Source organism: Centruroides vittatus, unplaced genomic scaffold (genome assembly GCF_030686945.1).
Source record: "Centruroides vittatus isolate TY-2023 unplaced genomic scaffold, ASM3068694v2 scaffold_386, whole genome shotgun sequence".
Classification (NCBI taxonomy): Eukaryota; Metazoa; Arthropoda; class Arachnida; order Scorpiones; family Buthidae; genus Centruroides; species Centruroides vittatus.
In genome coordinates, this window is record NW_027122706.1 from 9,210,363 (window position 1) to 9,227,485 (window position 17,123).

The 17,123-nt window shown below is 27.2% G+C and overlaps 1 protein-coding gene across 6 annotated transcripts in view; it reads left to right on the forward strand.

The window, feature by feature from the left end:
- Window positions 1-17,123, forward strand: part of Dys (Dystrophin) — a 514,896-nt gene that overhangs the window by 353,565 nt on the left and 144,208 nt on the right. The window lies entirely within an intron of this gene.

Here is a 17,123-nt window from a genome sequence, read left to right on the forward strand (position 1 = left end):
AAGTTTATTAATGAAATTAACCAATTAATCGAATTTTTAAGTTAATATAATATAAATATGTAATAGCGGAGTTTTAACTAATGTTTATCAGTGCTTTTTATTATTGTTTAATTTTTTAAATTTAGTGTTAATTATGTAAAAATAAAATTTAAATAATCCAAAAGTTTAACATTTTTAATAGTCTTTTTTCGTTTAAAATATATATTTTGTTTATAACATTATTTATACATTATTTACTGTAATATTACAATTTTATAAATGTAAGATCAGATATTGAATTTTAAAGCTCTGTATATAAAATTTGACATTTTATTAATACATATACTTTTTGTTAAATTATTATTTTTTATCTATATTTATTAAGAGACAGACGTCATTATTTCTTGAAATATTAAATAAACCAAGTCGATGTTAAAGATAGGTCCCATGCACAACACCCTTTTATTAAATGGTCCATGCTGCGATTTATCTTAAGTGAACATAGTATAATGGCAACGTGCCAGTTCAGATGACTGAATAGAAAAGATATATAATTTTATTAAAGTAAACATTTATTTCTGGAAAAATTAATAATACTTGAAAAGATTTTAGACGATGTTTTATCGTCGAAATATTTTGTATCGTTCCCTATTGTATAATTATTATGTTTCTAGCTAATAACAGATATTATGTAATAAAAAGAAATGGACTATAAGAAATATTAAAAGCAATTATCTTAAACATTTTATTTATTTTTAATAATTTGTTTTAATAATGGATATTATGCCAATTATAGAGAAAAAATGAAGGTAATAAACCATATTTAATCTAAAATATGGAATAATATACTTCTTATTCTGAGTTTGAGATTCTCTTTTACGATAAATTATACTTTAAAATAAGTATTAGAAGTATTACTGTATGACAAATTCAATAATTCATTTATTTTACACATTTAAAAAGATTGAATTCAAATTTTTAAAATAGGAGTCAATAATCATTTTAGATGGTTAAAAGTAAATATTACCTTTATTATCTGTTGCTATAAGTATTCAGATTCTACGAGTATTTTTATGATTATATTGCTTAAACTTTTTGTACTTAATACAAGCAATTATTTATTGTGACATCGTCACAATGTCGGACCCCAAATTTTAATCATATTTTTAATTTATTTAATTTAAAATATATGCGCTCCACCTCAAATTAATACTGTAGTGTCTTGCCCCTATACACCATTCTTTTCCGTTAGCAATAGAACTGTGCCGGTCATTCATCTAACTCCATTCAGGAGAAAATATTTGAATTGAAATAATGTGATTTCCGGTTTGCATCGGAAATTCATATATAGTTAAATCTTAGGGAGCCTCCTGCCCCTAAGCTTTCCATATCTGGTGTTGAATTTCGTTTATCTAACACTGTTTTCGAGATCAAGTAGAGACAGATGGACGACAGTGGAAATTTATAGGTCTACAATTTTTTCAAATTGCAGCCCAACTAGAAAGTCTAAAACATTGAAAAAAACAATACATTTATTTCTGTGAAGGATCAGAGTTTAAATCCGATTCGAATTCTGGCAAAATTTTAATGAACGATCTGGTCGAGATCGAGTTCTTTCTTAATTTCGTAATTGATTGAAAATTGAAGCTGGCTGTATTAGGTTATACAACAAACTTCAATTTTGAACTAATACTTTGTTCCGAAATTCTATTCCACTCCATTTATTCTCATTGTGAATCGTTGTACATTAAAATTTTAAAGAAATTTTTACGTGACAATATAAAATCTATTTATATGAATTGGGCTGTAATTTTTAAATTGCAGACCTATAAATTCCCACGGCATTCATCCGTTTGTCTGTCTTTCCTTATTCTCGAGAACGAAGTTGATACATGAATGTCGAGATCAGATATGGAAAGCTTAGCAGGAGGTTCCGATTAACTATATACGAAGTGCCGGTTTGGACAGAAAATCACGTTATTTCGATTCAAAAATTTTTTCCAGAACAGTGTTAGGTAGATGACCGGTTTGACTATTGTTATCAGGTGAAGTATGATGTACAGGGACAAGACGCTACTGAAGTTAAGAGCATATATTTTAAATTAAATAAATTAAAACTATGATTAAAAATTTTGTCGATTTTTGTATTACTAATTTATGCTTTATAACATATTGGAAGCTAGAAGTTTGAAATTTTGGTAGTTTTTTAAAAATGTTGTAATTTTAACATTTATTTCCTACAGTTATTGTCGTGATTTACAGTGTATTAAGATGGTTAATTAATTATATTGAAGCAAATAAAAAACTTTTTTGGCATTTTTTTATAATTCCAAGAATTTTTAAATTTACAATTCAAATTTTATTCATCTTCAAAATTTTTCTCACATTCTCAGTTTGTTTTTCTATAATTAAAAGAAACATTAGAAACTGTATATAAAAATATTGAAAAGTTTTGAATGTACTTAAGTAAATGTATTTACATATATAAAGTACAGTATATACAACTCGGATTTTTTACTTAAATATTTTAAAATTTATAGCTCGAATCTAGTCATCATTTATTATTGTTTCATTAATTTTATTCGGAGAAAGTATATCTAAAAATCAAATTTTTATTCATGTCGTTAATTTTCTTAAAGTTTGTCTTGCGGAAATTTGGTTTTTTTTTTTTCATGTTCATTATAGATTTTACTGATTGGATATTAAGAAACTAGATTCAGCGCATTCGGATCAAAACACTCGTGAAAATTTGGAGCTTTACCTAGACTCAAATCCGTGTCTTTAGTGCTACAGCTCACGCCTGTACTTGCCTTGGCCATCTGGTCGTCTCATTTCATTAATTTAATAAAATTTTCTTTTCAGTATTCATCCCAAATGAATTCTTACTGCTTTCAATAATCAAAAATAAAAACTGTATTTAAGTTAAGTTTCATCAGTTTATGTTAATTTCTTCTATTATACAAATAAACTAAACAGGAACACTGACAAATAGGTAGACTATACATATATATATATATATGATAATTCTTAATTTAGGAAGTTCATTTATAATTAAAACATTTTTTAAACGCTGATTTTATGTAAAATTAAATACTTCTAACATTATAATATTACTAATTCATTAAAGCGAATTTTAGTTGCATTGAACGAATTTAAATGCGAAAAAATACCAAAGAACTTTTTCGTATTTAAATTTATTCGTATTCATCAGATATTTTTTCAGATGGAGGTAAAAACATTCAAACAAAAGTTTATAAAGTTATTCTTCATTATTAACATTAATTTAATTTATCAAAACATGAGGTACAACACTAATCTTAATATACTGTGATGATTAATTTGAGAACAGTTAAATAATAAATTGATATCGTATAAATTACATTTGCGGAAATATTTCTTAAGTTAACATCTAATGGAAAATGCTTCGTATAATTACTGTATCGGAAAATATATACTGTATATATATATATATATATATGTTATATATGTTAACATGCTTAGCATAACAGTGATCAAAATTAAAATTTTCAGTTTTAATTGATAGCTTATAACAGTTCGATTAAAGAAAATTGTAGTGTAAACTTTAAAATTTAGTTAAATATAGCCACAAGTAGAATGTACTCGAAACGTTTTTTGTCTACGATTCGACCATAATTGGTGTTCGAACCGAAAACGTTTCGAATAAATTCCACTTTCGACTCTCTTAAAGCAAGCAGAATATTTACCTTGGAATTTGAACGAAACTTGAAATCATGTTTAAATTCAAGGAAAATTTTAAAATATTTGAACAGATGATAAATGCTGTTTTGTAAAAGAGAATCAAAAATTATTGCTTATATATTCTGTTTCATGTTAATTAATGGAATTAATTTAACTTTTAATAGAAATTATGTAAATATTAAGTTATAATTAAAATTCTTTCATCGAATACTTAATAAATAGTTGAGAGACAAAAATGACTTTAATTTATATACATTAACAATATTGGTATCCTAATAAACCTAAGTTGGCATCAGTCATTCGCTAATTAGCTGACAAAATCATGAAATGTGTAATCAGAAGCAGACTTCTTACAGTAAAAAGGATATAGTCGAGTATATTAACAGAAAAATTTGAACTCCCAAAAACGTTAAATGTTTTAGATCCTAGGAGTCAAAGTTCAACTCTCAACGCTAGCAGAACGTTTGGTATCGAGAAGTCGATTAATTTACGTCCCAGTACCATTCTACCATTTTTTTTTTTTTAAGTTTAAAACTATTAATTTACAACAAAATTTACATTACAATGTATTCTTACTATCGATTATTCTTGATTACATTTTTTATTACTGACAGTTATTTAATCAATATTTATAAAATTAATATTGTTTATAAAGAATTGTTGTAGAATGCATTGCCGATATGGAGATCGTCACTTTCCAGTATTATAACAACAAAGTATACTTGTATTTAGAACTATAAAGATATTTGTGTTTGGTCCTAATGAATTTCTGTTTCTGTTTCGAAATTCACTCCAGTTGTAAGTGCGTTCTAAGAAAACTACTCTTTTGGTTCAAATGTTTATTTCTGTAATTATTTGCTTCTGCCAAATTCTGAAAAAGTTCTTGAAAGAATCATTGATCCAGGAGCAGCAATATTTCTGAAATCAAAATATCACTTATTCAAAAAGTAAATGATTAGATACAGAATGTAGACTTGAATTCCTTTCTATATTGAAAATACTTCTCTGAAATTTTTTAAAAATCCCATCAAACTTCAAAAATGAACAAAAATGTTCCTTTTCAGTATATATTGATAATATTACTATACAAATACAAATCTCTATCTATTGATATATATATAGACGATATATATATATATATATAGATATAGATATATATCTAACGTCTGTCAGGCTGTCTGTTCTCTTTACACTTAAAAATTTTGACTGATTTGCATCTTTCACAGTTACTGTCTAGTTGTGCGGAAAATATAAGCCACCATGAAATCTAAACATCTCGGTCCACCCTCTGATTTCATCCCATTGACACTTACAGTTAGTGATAAACAGTAACAATGGAAGGCTAAAATAACCAAACTTTTAATATAGTTTTCATTTTAATGTTTGTTCTTATGATTTTTCTCTCGGGCAGTGCCGGGCATATCTGCTATTATATGTATAAAAATTATAGAGTAAAACTGGATGAGATTCCTAGTCGGGAGAGACATCTACAGGTTGTTTGTTCAAATAATATTAGCGAGGTTGAGGCCGAAGTTTTCAACGCGAAAACGTGTACGTCGGACGTTCGGCGCCACTTTCCTGTAAGCCTAGAAGTTTGGCAATGGCGTTTGGAATGTAGAGCATGATTCCACTGACTTTCCAAACGCTATTGCCAAACTTCTAGGCTTACAGGAAAGCGGCGCCGAACGTCCGACGTACACGTTTTCGCGTTGAAAACTTCGGCCTCAACCTCGCTATTAAGTAGAACAAGTCACTAGTCACTTTAATGGTGACTATGCTTAGCGTTCTTATGTTTCATTATTTTTCTAATGGCTGTTTTGCTGATTTTTTTTTTTGTTAAAAATAATTTTCTGTTTATCATAACTCTATAAACTTTTTGTGATATTCACATTTACATGAAAGGCTCTGAAATTCGAATATGTTTATGTAATGTTTGTTTCATGTGAAAGTCGGGTTAGTTGGTTGTATTGTAGTCGAAGCCAAAGTTTCTAACGATTTTAATCTAAAATATAGAAATACGCATCTCTCCCGTACGGATTGAGTGAGATGTCTATGAATTTAAGGGAGAGATGCGTTCTTTTTCTGAAATATTTTATTGTGAACTTAATTAAATTTATTAATTTTAGATGCCTACTGAATACAAAAGAAGAATAACTGGTGCCAACAGAGGAAAATAGGCTGAACAGGACTTAGTCCTTTTATCTGAAACAGTACATAAACCTCTAAATTACTATCAAGCAACAAAAATTTAACATTCCATTGTAATCTTTGAAGGAGACTTAAAGATAGTACTTTAGCTATACAAGCGTTTGGATCAAATCAAATTGAATGTTAGGTACCCAAAATAATAATAATTAAAAAAAAACTTATCATAAAATAAAGTTACAAAATCGAGACAAGTAAAGCAGATTGGATTTGATACGCTACGTACTGTACAAAAGATAGAGGTACGAAACATGCACAATGTATATTACAGAGTATATTGAGTGTGGAAAATACAAAAAGTGCAAAATTTTGATTAAATTAAATGTTAAATAAAATAGGCAACTCTCCCGGTGGTACGAGTTAGACGGCAAGTGTCATTTTGTTACTCTTTCCTTGTTACGCACTTTCTTCACTTTTATTAAAAGGTTACCCTTGGGTGTACATGCGTTATATATTTATTTCTTCTGAAATCCACAGTTAGGCGAGTTATATGCGTTGAAAAAACTATAGGCGTCTCATCCGGTTTTACCCTATTTAATTTTTATTAACATTAAGTATAAATTAAAATTGTCCGTATCATAGAGGAAAATTTTTAAATATTCTATTTCTTCTTTTTAACTGGATAAGTTTATTTAAATACTTTAATGGTATTCAAAAATACATTAAGATACATAAGAATTTTCAACAAAATCAAGATCTAAGTTTATACATGAGACTATCACTAAAAGACTACACAAAATAGAAAGATTTTTAAGATTATCCATCTCATAAAATGTTCATTATTATATTCAATTTTATTTGGATATTGGTTATTAGTTGATAAAAACTAACGTTACTTGAGATTAAATAATGAATTTTATAATATCTTCAGACCATACTTAAATTTGCATTAATGAATTATTATTAAAAACTATAATACTACCTTATGGATATATTTATTATATAATAACACAATACACTACACGAATTTTAAACATTTTCACTAAAACATATTTATGCTGGTGTAATATGCATGTTCATCGTTTTTCATGTTTATGGATTAGATAAGCGAATTCATACTTTTTTTTTTTTTTAAATATGCATACATATAATTACAGTGGATTCTTAATTTATGACGGTTTAATATATAATGATTTAAATATCTGCTAGTTAGAAAATTTTTTGTTTTAAATTTTCCAAAACTTATACGAAATTCCATACTACAATTCTGTTAAAAGTTTATGTACAGTACAGGCATTTATTGTACTCTTGGCAAAGCGCATGAATGAGTAGATGGCAAAGCAAATCTATGGTACAGTAGAGACTCGTTAATCGGAACCCCGGTAATCGGAATCGCCGGTAATCGGAACGATTTTCAGTCGGACTGTCGTGCTGAATCGAACGTTTTTGATACTAAATTTACTTCTAAAGTATAATTTTCATGTTATTATATTCTTCAACATATTTATTTTGTTTGTACAAAATGCAGAAATAATTTTTAACGATACGATAGTCTCGATTATTATTATAAAAATTTTCGTTAGGCTTAAAATCGACGAAAATTCAACACGAAGCGGCACGCAACGGAGAAAAATTTGAACATCGGACAGGTTAATATATTTATTCGTACATAATCGGTAATCGGAACAAATCACTAATCTGAACAACCCAGTCCCCAATTGATTCCGATTTTCGGTTCTCTACTGTATTCGTTTTTCTATGTGGTGCACGCGTAATTGCTCTTTATTTAATGATAAATATATTTTAAAGTTAGGTTTGTAAACTGAATAAGTTTTTGTGATTAATTGTAAGTATTAATATTTTGCCCTAGAACTTTTATAGATTCGTTCTTTAAAATAAAAATAACTAGAACTACGTTTAGTCATAGACCTAATAATCAATTTGCAACTGCCAGTGAAATTGTAGCTAAGACACCACTCAAATGTAAGCATAAGAAGAAAAAGTGAAAATTATTAAAACAACCAACTACTTTTGTTGGAAAAACATTAATGAAAAATTGCTAAAAATAAAAAAACCATGAAAATTTTTACAACTCTTAGGTGACAATGTGGTCCTAAGAGGTGTATTTACATGGATGCAGCTATATTTTATTATAGAATGGATGTTATAGAAATCTTGTATATAATGTTTATATTCAGCGTGTATAATTTTTCAAATTATTTCATGAAGAATTTTAATTTTTTAAATCCAGGACTCATTTTTTGAAATACATTGTAATTTGTTTTTCATTTACGACTATTCAATATAGGCTATTTCCACAAATCCAACCAAATATTCGTAAAACAAACGTATAATTATATTTATGGTGCATTTTAAAAGATCTGTAGATTGTAGTAAAGGAAACAAAATAAAGATTGCAAACACATTACTCAATTAACAGGAATTTTTGGTTAATATGATAGTGGAGTTCGTGAACGTATTTATCGTGTAAATCGATCGTCGCTTGTGCTTTAAGAATAAATTGAATAGACAATTAATATTGTGTCCATTCAATAAAAATTGTTGAATAATCAAAGTACAATTCATTTCAGAGTTGATTGACGTGGAGTTTGCATGTATAGTAGCAAAGATGAGTCCAATACAATAGAACAAGATGTGAGAGAAAATTAATGTAGTTTTTTGTTTCACCCTCTAGAAGTCTAGATATTAAAGTACAACAGTCTTTGAAATATTTTGAGTAATAATTTTAAAATAGTTAATATTTTTTTATTATAAACTATTTTTGAGATTTATATTAAAAACTCTTTCTATTGCTGTTTTATTTTATTGAATGCTTTCAATATTCTGAATATATTCAGAAAATATACAGAATTTAACCATCAGTTTTGAACGAAATAACGTAATCATCTATCTGAATAAATTTTAATATATCGATAATATTCTAAGATTTATACATTATTCTGCTTGACCAGTCTCTATTTTGTCCATGTTGTGCGAATTTAATTTGCAATTGAATCAACTGTGAATTTTTATTATTATTATTATATGTTCAATAGTAACGAACTTAGTTGTGTTTAAAATTAATAATTGATCAAATATTTTAATTATTCTACTTGCTTCGAAAAGTGTGTTTTTAAATAATTTCTAGTTCGTTTACAATATGGAAATTGAAATGCATTAGTTTTTTTTGAAGTTAAAGCATGTTAGACTCTTTTTAGACAGGTGAACTTAAAGCTGAAGCGCTATACTCCATCTGTTTAAGAAGGATCTAACATTAGTATGAGATCGGTTAATACGTGGGAAGGAAGCAGAATAAAATCTATACTCACTTTTTATAATTTTTTTTCATGATAGTCATGAAAAAATCACAAAAATCGATTGGATTCGAACCAGATTCTTCACAGTAACAAGGACATTTCTTATCTGTCTTTATAATCCGAGGTCAAGCGAATTTCTGAAATTCATATTCGAAATAATTTCAAATTTTTATTAATAAATTAATAATAATTATACAGTTTTAGTTAATTACTAATTCTTGAAATAAAACTGAATTCGAAAATAATTCGTGTAAATTATACCTGTAAAGTTTGCATGTTGATAGACTGTTTTAAGAAATTCATTGCAGAGAAACACTTTAAAAAACTATTCAGAAAATATCTTTACCCGTACACATTTTTAGATTCAGAATAATATGAGTTCGTGCAATTCATGCGATTTCAAAATTTAGAGAAAGAGAGAGAGAGAGAGAGAGAGAATAAATATATATTATATACAAAACGTGTAGAAACATCCACGATTTTTTTACTCGCAAATTCTGTAGTAAAGACGATAACAAATAGAAAGAACCTTCTATTTGAAAGAGCAAAAGTACACTTATTTGTTTTATTTATTTAAAAAAATAAATTTGTTTCTAAAAATTAAATAACAACATTCACTAAGATACCGTAATTTATTTACTTTAAGTATAAATATTTTTATCTCCTGTTCTTTTTTTATCAAGAAAGTAATTTCGAATTCTGAAATTTTCTTTATACATTTCTTACAATATTTAATTATATGCTTATATAATATTTTACATTAAATTTCTGTATTAATAAGATTTTTTTATACAGATTTATCATTGAATGTCAAGAAAGTGATTTTATTAAAATAATTTTATCGAATTATATTACGATTTAAATGTAATAAAAATTGTATTCTGTTTTTAAAATTATTAATATTTAAATTAATACTAAATTTTTTAATATTAAAATTTAGTATTTATTTTTTTTTTTTAAAAACATTTAAAGATATATTTATGTTTATAAAATATTAACAAATAACGTTTATATGTTTACGTATAATGTATTTGTGTATATGTTACTGTGAAATATACACAACACGGATGTTTATTATTTATAAATTGATAAAATCTTGATGAAAACTCTCCTTTAAATATCTTTAATATTTCGTATCTCCGCAAATTTTGCTTTATATCAACTTAAAATGTTTATTACAAGACTAATCGGAAATGTCAATTAAAAATTTGTTACCAATTAGCTTACTGCTTGGATTTAAATGCAGCAGTTTTTTTAATAATATTAGATTTTTTGATGTAGTAATTAGGCTTTATTTATTTTATGGAAATTAAAGCCGAAGATTAAACTAATTATTGAATTATAAAAATGCTGAGTTATTAATACGAGGTCAACGAGATTAAATACTTTCTTGTCTGTAATTATTTTCAAGATAAAAGTATTACCTTATACAATTAATAATGAGAATTAATTTACTGACTACAGTGTATTTATTTATTTATTTATTATTGTTGAATATTCTATATTATTCTTACGTTATTGAAATTGTAGATATTTTATTAGAAAGTTTAATTTAAAAAACATTATTGTTATTATTAAAGTTTTGAATTTTCTAATGTATTATGTTTTTTTTTTTTTAATATTGATTTTGTTTTTCATTGGAATATATATATATATATATATATATATAAATTTGTAAACTTTAATTTGCTGAACGTGTCTTAATACTTTTGATAAACTGTGTATTAAATACTGGAATTAAAAAGAAATAGATTACTGGTCTAGTTGTGGCAGTAGTTTCAATATTTATCGACAACTTCTGATGATATTTTTGGAATTTGGTCGATTCTTTGGAATGTTGAGTGTGTCTTGAAATTCTTGTTCCAAATATCAATTATATTGATGCCTAGACTACGATGTAGACACAGAATGAAAAAGTTTCGCCATTTATTATATTTTTCTGGTACAAGAAAGTTTGAAATTATTCGGCAATTTAATTTATTTATTCGACATTTTAATATTTATTTATATAAAAACAAACTCGTATGAATATTACATTTATATTAACTTATGTTTTTCTGGAAAATACTTTTGAAATGAATATTTTATTTCGGATAAATATATTGATATTAAGTAGAAATATGACTCACGTATATAATTATTATCTCAAATAGAATATATGTCAATATCTTTGTGTTTTTATTTTATATATAATTGTATAAAATAGCTTTCCGAATGGCCTTTTACACAAAAATCTCCAATTTAAATAGAATTATGTATATTTATATGAAAGTATTTTGTCCTCTTATATATCTGAATAATCAATATTAACGTTAAAAACTAATGGTGTAGACTGGAAGCTTACATATAATATTATATATAAGTTACTGCACTATCGAAAATTAGTGAGTAATTTTCGATTTGAATATATTTATTTCTGTTTTTTTTTTATGTCGACATGTCTATTGATTAATGCTAATTTGGATTTATAAATCCAAAAGTGATGTATTCTCAGAATTACATTTTTATTCGGTAGTAATATGATTTTTATTTAGCTACTCTTCATAGGAAAAATTCCAGCAACGAGTTGCATAACGTTCCCGGCAACGTTTAAAATTTTGGTGGTGCCATTTGTTATGATACCTTATTATTAAAATTTTTTATATTATTAATCATTGTAAAATGGTAAAAAGATTAATTTTGAAGGTAGGGATGGGTTTTATAAAAAGAATTGAAAATGTTAATAACGAGTAAAATTGTCATCGAGTCCAACTGTACTGGTGATATGACACAGAACCCCCTTTATCGCCCTACTCCTTTGACATTTTTAACCATCAGAATTTAATAGCATCAATCTCCGTGATACAAATCTCCCTGCAAAATTTCAGAAATTTTCAACAAAAAGCACAGTAGTTAGCTTCAAAGAGGGTGAACAAAATCGTGCCCCCTGCACATTTTTTGACTGATCGCCTTACTTTCTCTGTTATATATAACAGAGCCGGAAAAGTAATAGAAATAAACAATTTTAATGAATGGAAAAAACATGATTATTTCTAACCGTTATGTAATGAGCGTACTGTTCCTAATACTTTGCCTACACAATATATTTCTATATACGAAGTATTCTAGGAAATAAAATCAAATAATAAAAATGGGGGCTTAATTCCTAATTGTTAACATAATACTTTTTAAATAATTTAATAAAGACTTTTATAATTTCCTTGTGTTTCTTATATTTTAAATACAATTTTATTTGCCAGATATTTTATTCTGAACAGCTAGATTTTAAGCAAAAAGTATTTAATTGTTAAAATTAAAATTTTTATTAGAAAATTGAATTAGTCACACGTAATTATATGCATAAAGTTTGCGTTATTGTTATCGATAATTTAATTTACATATTTATATAGACCGTTATGAAATGCTCAGTGTAGATTGCTTACTTGAATGATTTAATTTGATGTATAGTAAAGTATGGAGTAAAAACTTTATATTTTATCATTTATTACTGAATAGTTCTTTTTGTAGATTTTATAAATTCAAATTTGGTTGAGAAAATATAATTTAAAATTAAATATGTTTATTTTAGCTTATTGTAGAATGAGAGTATTGATTATATTTTTTATATGAAAATTAAGTAATGATTTAATAGCTAATTTAAATTATCTCTATTTTAATTAATCATTATTATGTTAAATTGAATTAAGATTTATCAGCCTACAGTAAGGAACCTGGGATAATTAACATGACAGCAAATAAAGAATCAAATGAAAGTTTATCTTTCCGTGGTTATCAAAAATTCTGAAATGGCTGAATGATTCTTAAACATCGCTTCATTTCAAGATTTTTTTTAGTAAAACTGCCTTAGTTTAAAACGTTTTCATTTGGAATAACATTTCTGCACACAACACAAAAAATACAACACAATATTTGTTGCAAATACTCTATTTTGAGCTATTCCAGATGTCTTAATAATATCACACGCAACATCGAAACTGTACCGTAAAATGCTTTTCTCTATAATTTGTTAAAAAATTTGGAAGGAATTGGAATCTTTAGCCTTTCTGTTTATTAATTTATATTATCTTTTTGATATGAAAAATGCAAATACCGTGCTATGAATACAGTATTATTTTTAAATAATTAGTTTAAATTTTGCCCTTCAGTTCATATCTTAATTAATGAAAAAAATGTGTTAAATTCTAATCATTAATTTAATAAATATTTGATATAATAAAGACAATATTTTCTATTTAATCTATCATTATTTTACTTTAATAACTTTTCAGATCTCCTTTCTCATTATATACATATACAGTATATTTAATTACTGAGCTAAAGACTAGTGCTGTATTTTACACAAATACAGTAGTCATTTATGACTTCTGTTTCCAAAAAATATGATTCATTGTTATCTTATATGGAAAATTTCGATAAAATGTCTTATTTACTAAGGCATTTTAAAATCGAAATTGAAAAATTTTAATTAAAAAGTTACTTTATGCGGGAAATTTTTCATAATATTTTAAATAGAAATTTTATAAATGTATGAAATCATAAAATTTGTCATAAAAGACATGTATTTACAAATTCGGCTTCTTGTTAAGAGTTTAAGGAAAGTGATAATTTTTAAATTACTTATATTAAATGATTTTCCTAACTTCGTTTAAATCAGTTTTTTATTTGATTGCCTTTTTGAATTATATTTTTTGAGTATTTCATATGCTGTTCAGAATTTCAGGACAAATAACATACAAATAACATTCAATTTTATAATAATTTAAAATTCTATTTTTAAATTATTTTAATATGCTGATAAAGTGGAATTTTGCCTAACTTGGACACTGACAGTTCTCCCAGAGTTGTAAAATTTGTTTAGATTTCCAATTTATAAAATTGCCACATTCAGGTTTACCTGAATTTATACAAATACATTCAGGTTTACATCATTTGTTTCCTATTTTACAAAATATTTATATATTTCATTGTATTTTCTTCCCTCCAACGTTTCGTGGATAACCATAATTTTGAAAACCAAGCGGATAACTGTAATTTTCAGAAAACTGGATTTGAAAATTGAACCAAACAAAAATAGCAAGATTTTTGGTGGGCAATACCTATCAAAAGTTTGCTATTTTATGTAACCGTTTGGAATATTACATGTTTGCTTATACTCCCAAATAGAACTTTTTGAATGCAACAGGAATACTCTTATTGAAAAACTGTAAAATTAGCCGTTTATAGTTATATACCCGCGAATTTTAGCTTTTTTTTTTTTTTTTTTTTTTCTAGATTGCTTTGATGGACTTGTAAACGGTTATATTCTTTGTTAAGTTCACGACAAATTTTGAACATTTCCTAGAAAATCTAAAATTTTCTTTTTCTGTTTAATGCTTAATTCATTGCACGATTTCTTATTGTTAGGCAATTTTTTTCCCCTCAAGTAACCTTCTCACGACAATTCACTACATAAAACCTACTGAATATGAAAACAAATCAATATGGCCGTTAACATTTACTTGTCACCTGGTGCAGGAGTATGTACCTAAATTTCAGTGTAAATTTTATTTATATGAACATATTTTTTTTATTTTTTAATTATTACAAATAGTAATTAGAATTAATTATTAATGGTAACAATTGTTTATCATTATTATCATCATTAAATAAAAAATAGTTGTTATATTAATAATTAGAGACGTCAAGTTCATAGGTTCTAACTTAGTTTAACTGTCCACAATTCAAGATGGACAGGTGTCCATCTGATGTACTTCACAGTACATAGGTAATAATTAGCGTCCATCAAGAAGTGTCCAAGATTAAAAATGTCCAAATTATAGAAGTGTCCAACTTCGGATATTCCATTCTATTTATAAAATAAAATACTGTACATCTCCGAATATTTTAGAAAGTTAAATTTCATATTTCTTTTAATCTTTTGATTTGTTTTCAAAATTTCTTTATTATTATTCTGTTCAGTTTTATTTTAATGATTTTTAGTCGGCGAATTTGCAATTTTTAATATGCCAATATGTGTACAGTGAAAACTGCTTAGGCGACCACCTGCATTCGACGGACACCTGTCAAAAAACGGGCAAAAATTTCTGACACGGAATAGTTTATACGTAGAGTCTTCGTATAAGTTATCCGTATTAAACGACCACCTGTGTAACGCGACCGCGGGCATTGATTTGTTATCCGAAACAACATACAACAACTGTAATAAGCGACCACTTCCGCGAATATATCCGGTCTAAACTATTGTTCGAACACATCTCAACAACGTTTTCCCCTCCTAATATAACGAATTAGTCTAAACTCTTGTTCGAACCCACCTGGGGTACTTCTCCCACCCTTGAAATTAGGTGCAGGTGTTAATGAATTAGTCTAGCAACAAAGGAAATTCGTTTCAGTTTGTTCGAAATTGTTCAAAAACGAAAGAAATGCGAAGTGTTGTCTTTAGAAGATCGTATTAAAGTTATCAGAGAATGTGAAAATGGTTTATCACAACGGCAATTAGCAGCGAAGTTTAACTGTCAGGCAACCTTCTTTTTTGGAATATAATGAAATCGTATTATGAGAAGAAATAATAAAATCGTTTTATTACTAATTATTAATTTTTCTTATTATACTTAAGAAAATATTAAATATTAAAAAAACTACAGTATTTTTAAAGTTAAAATAAGATTAAACTAACGAAAACCAAAACCAAAGTGATGGAGAGAGACGACGCGCTTGTATAATACATGTAACCGAGTAGTAGTGTTGCCACCCGTCCGGTTTTTAATTCATTGTCCGGGTTAACAATTAATTTTGTCCGGGATTTCGTAGCAACCCCTCGACTCATTTTTTTCTTTTTGCTTCTCAGCTCTTTAAATCTAAATTATTTCATTTCTTAATTTAAGTTCTTACAAAAGTCCCTAACTGGTTTTTTTTTTTTTTTTAAAACTCTTTCCGCCCTGTGGGCACTAAGAGGGCCTCTTTTTAGTAGGCCCATTATGGGTTCGGCCAGGCCCACAATGGGGCGACCGGGTGGTGAGGGACGGGGCCCGACATATCCGAACGGACCACCCCCGAAAAATTCCTGGGGATTATTCGACCCGTTCGGATTCGATCCCGGGTCCCCCAGAGCGGTAGGCTGCCACCTTTACCGCTCGGCCATCCGGCCGTCAATCCCTAACTGGTTTAGAACTGGTGTGCACGTTATTCTTCGCATGGTAAAATAACATTGCGCATCGTCAGGGACTTCTGTTCGAATAAACCGATCTGCCGTCCGGGTCAGCAATTTTGAAAAGTGGCAACACTACTGAGGAGCGAACGAAAAGAACCAAGTTGAATTAATTAAGTCGGAAAAAAAAGTGTGCATTATAATCGAGAAAATGCGAGTATTGTGTTAAACTTTAAAATATTGGTATTAAATCAGTCTTGTGAAATCACGACGACTCTTGTAAATCGAATTATCCGATAAGAATAAAATACAATACCAATATAGCTCTATCGTTGAAAAAATTCGCTTATTTTTGCTCATCTCGAGTTTTGCTTAATAGAAATGACTAAAAAGTGCGCAAAATACGTACGGAAATACGGTATTACAGCACCACCTGTATTGGACGACCACCTGTCTAAAACACCACTTTTTGAAGGAACCGTGGGTGGTCGCCATAGACAGGTTTTAATGTATTTGTACATTTTAAATACAAATGTCTGTGTTTGCATTTTCATATTTTTCTTAAAATACTTTAACTGGAAATATTTACAGAAGTTGTTATTGTTATAAACTTCTTTCAGAAAAAAGAGGAAACGTTCTTTTATCAAGGTAAAATAGTTTAATTTTAAGTGAAAATCCGATTAAGAAGTTAGAAATCAGAAAGTTTTATACTTTCTTATTAATAATTTTTGTAACTGCAATGAAATAGGAAAATAAATCCGAATTGAAATTTTAGAGGGCAGTTCAATAGAAAGTGAAAGAAAAAATACGCGAAG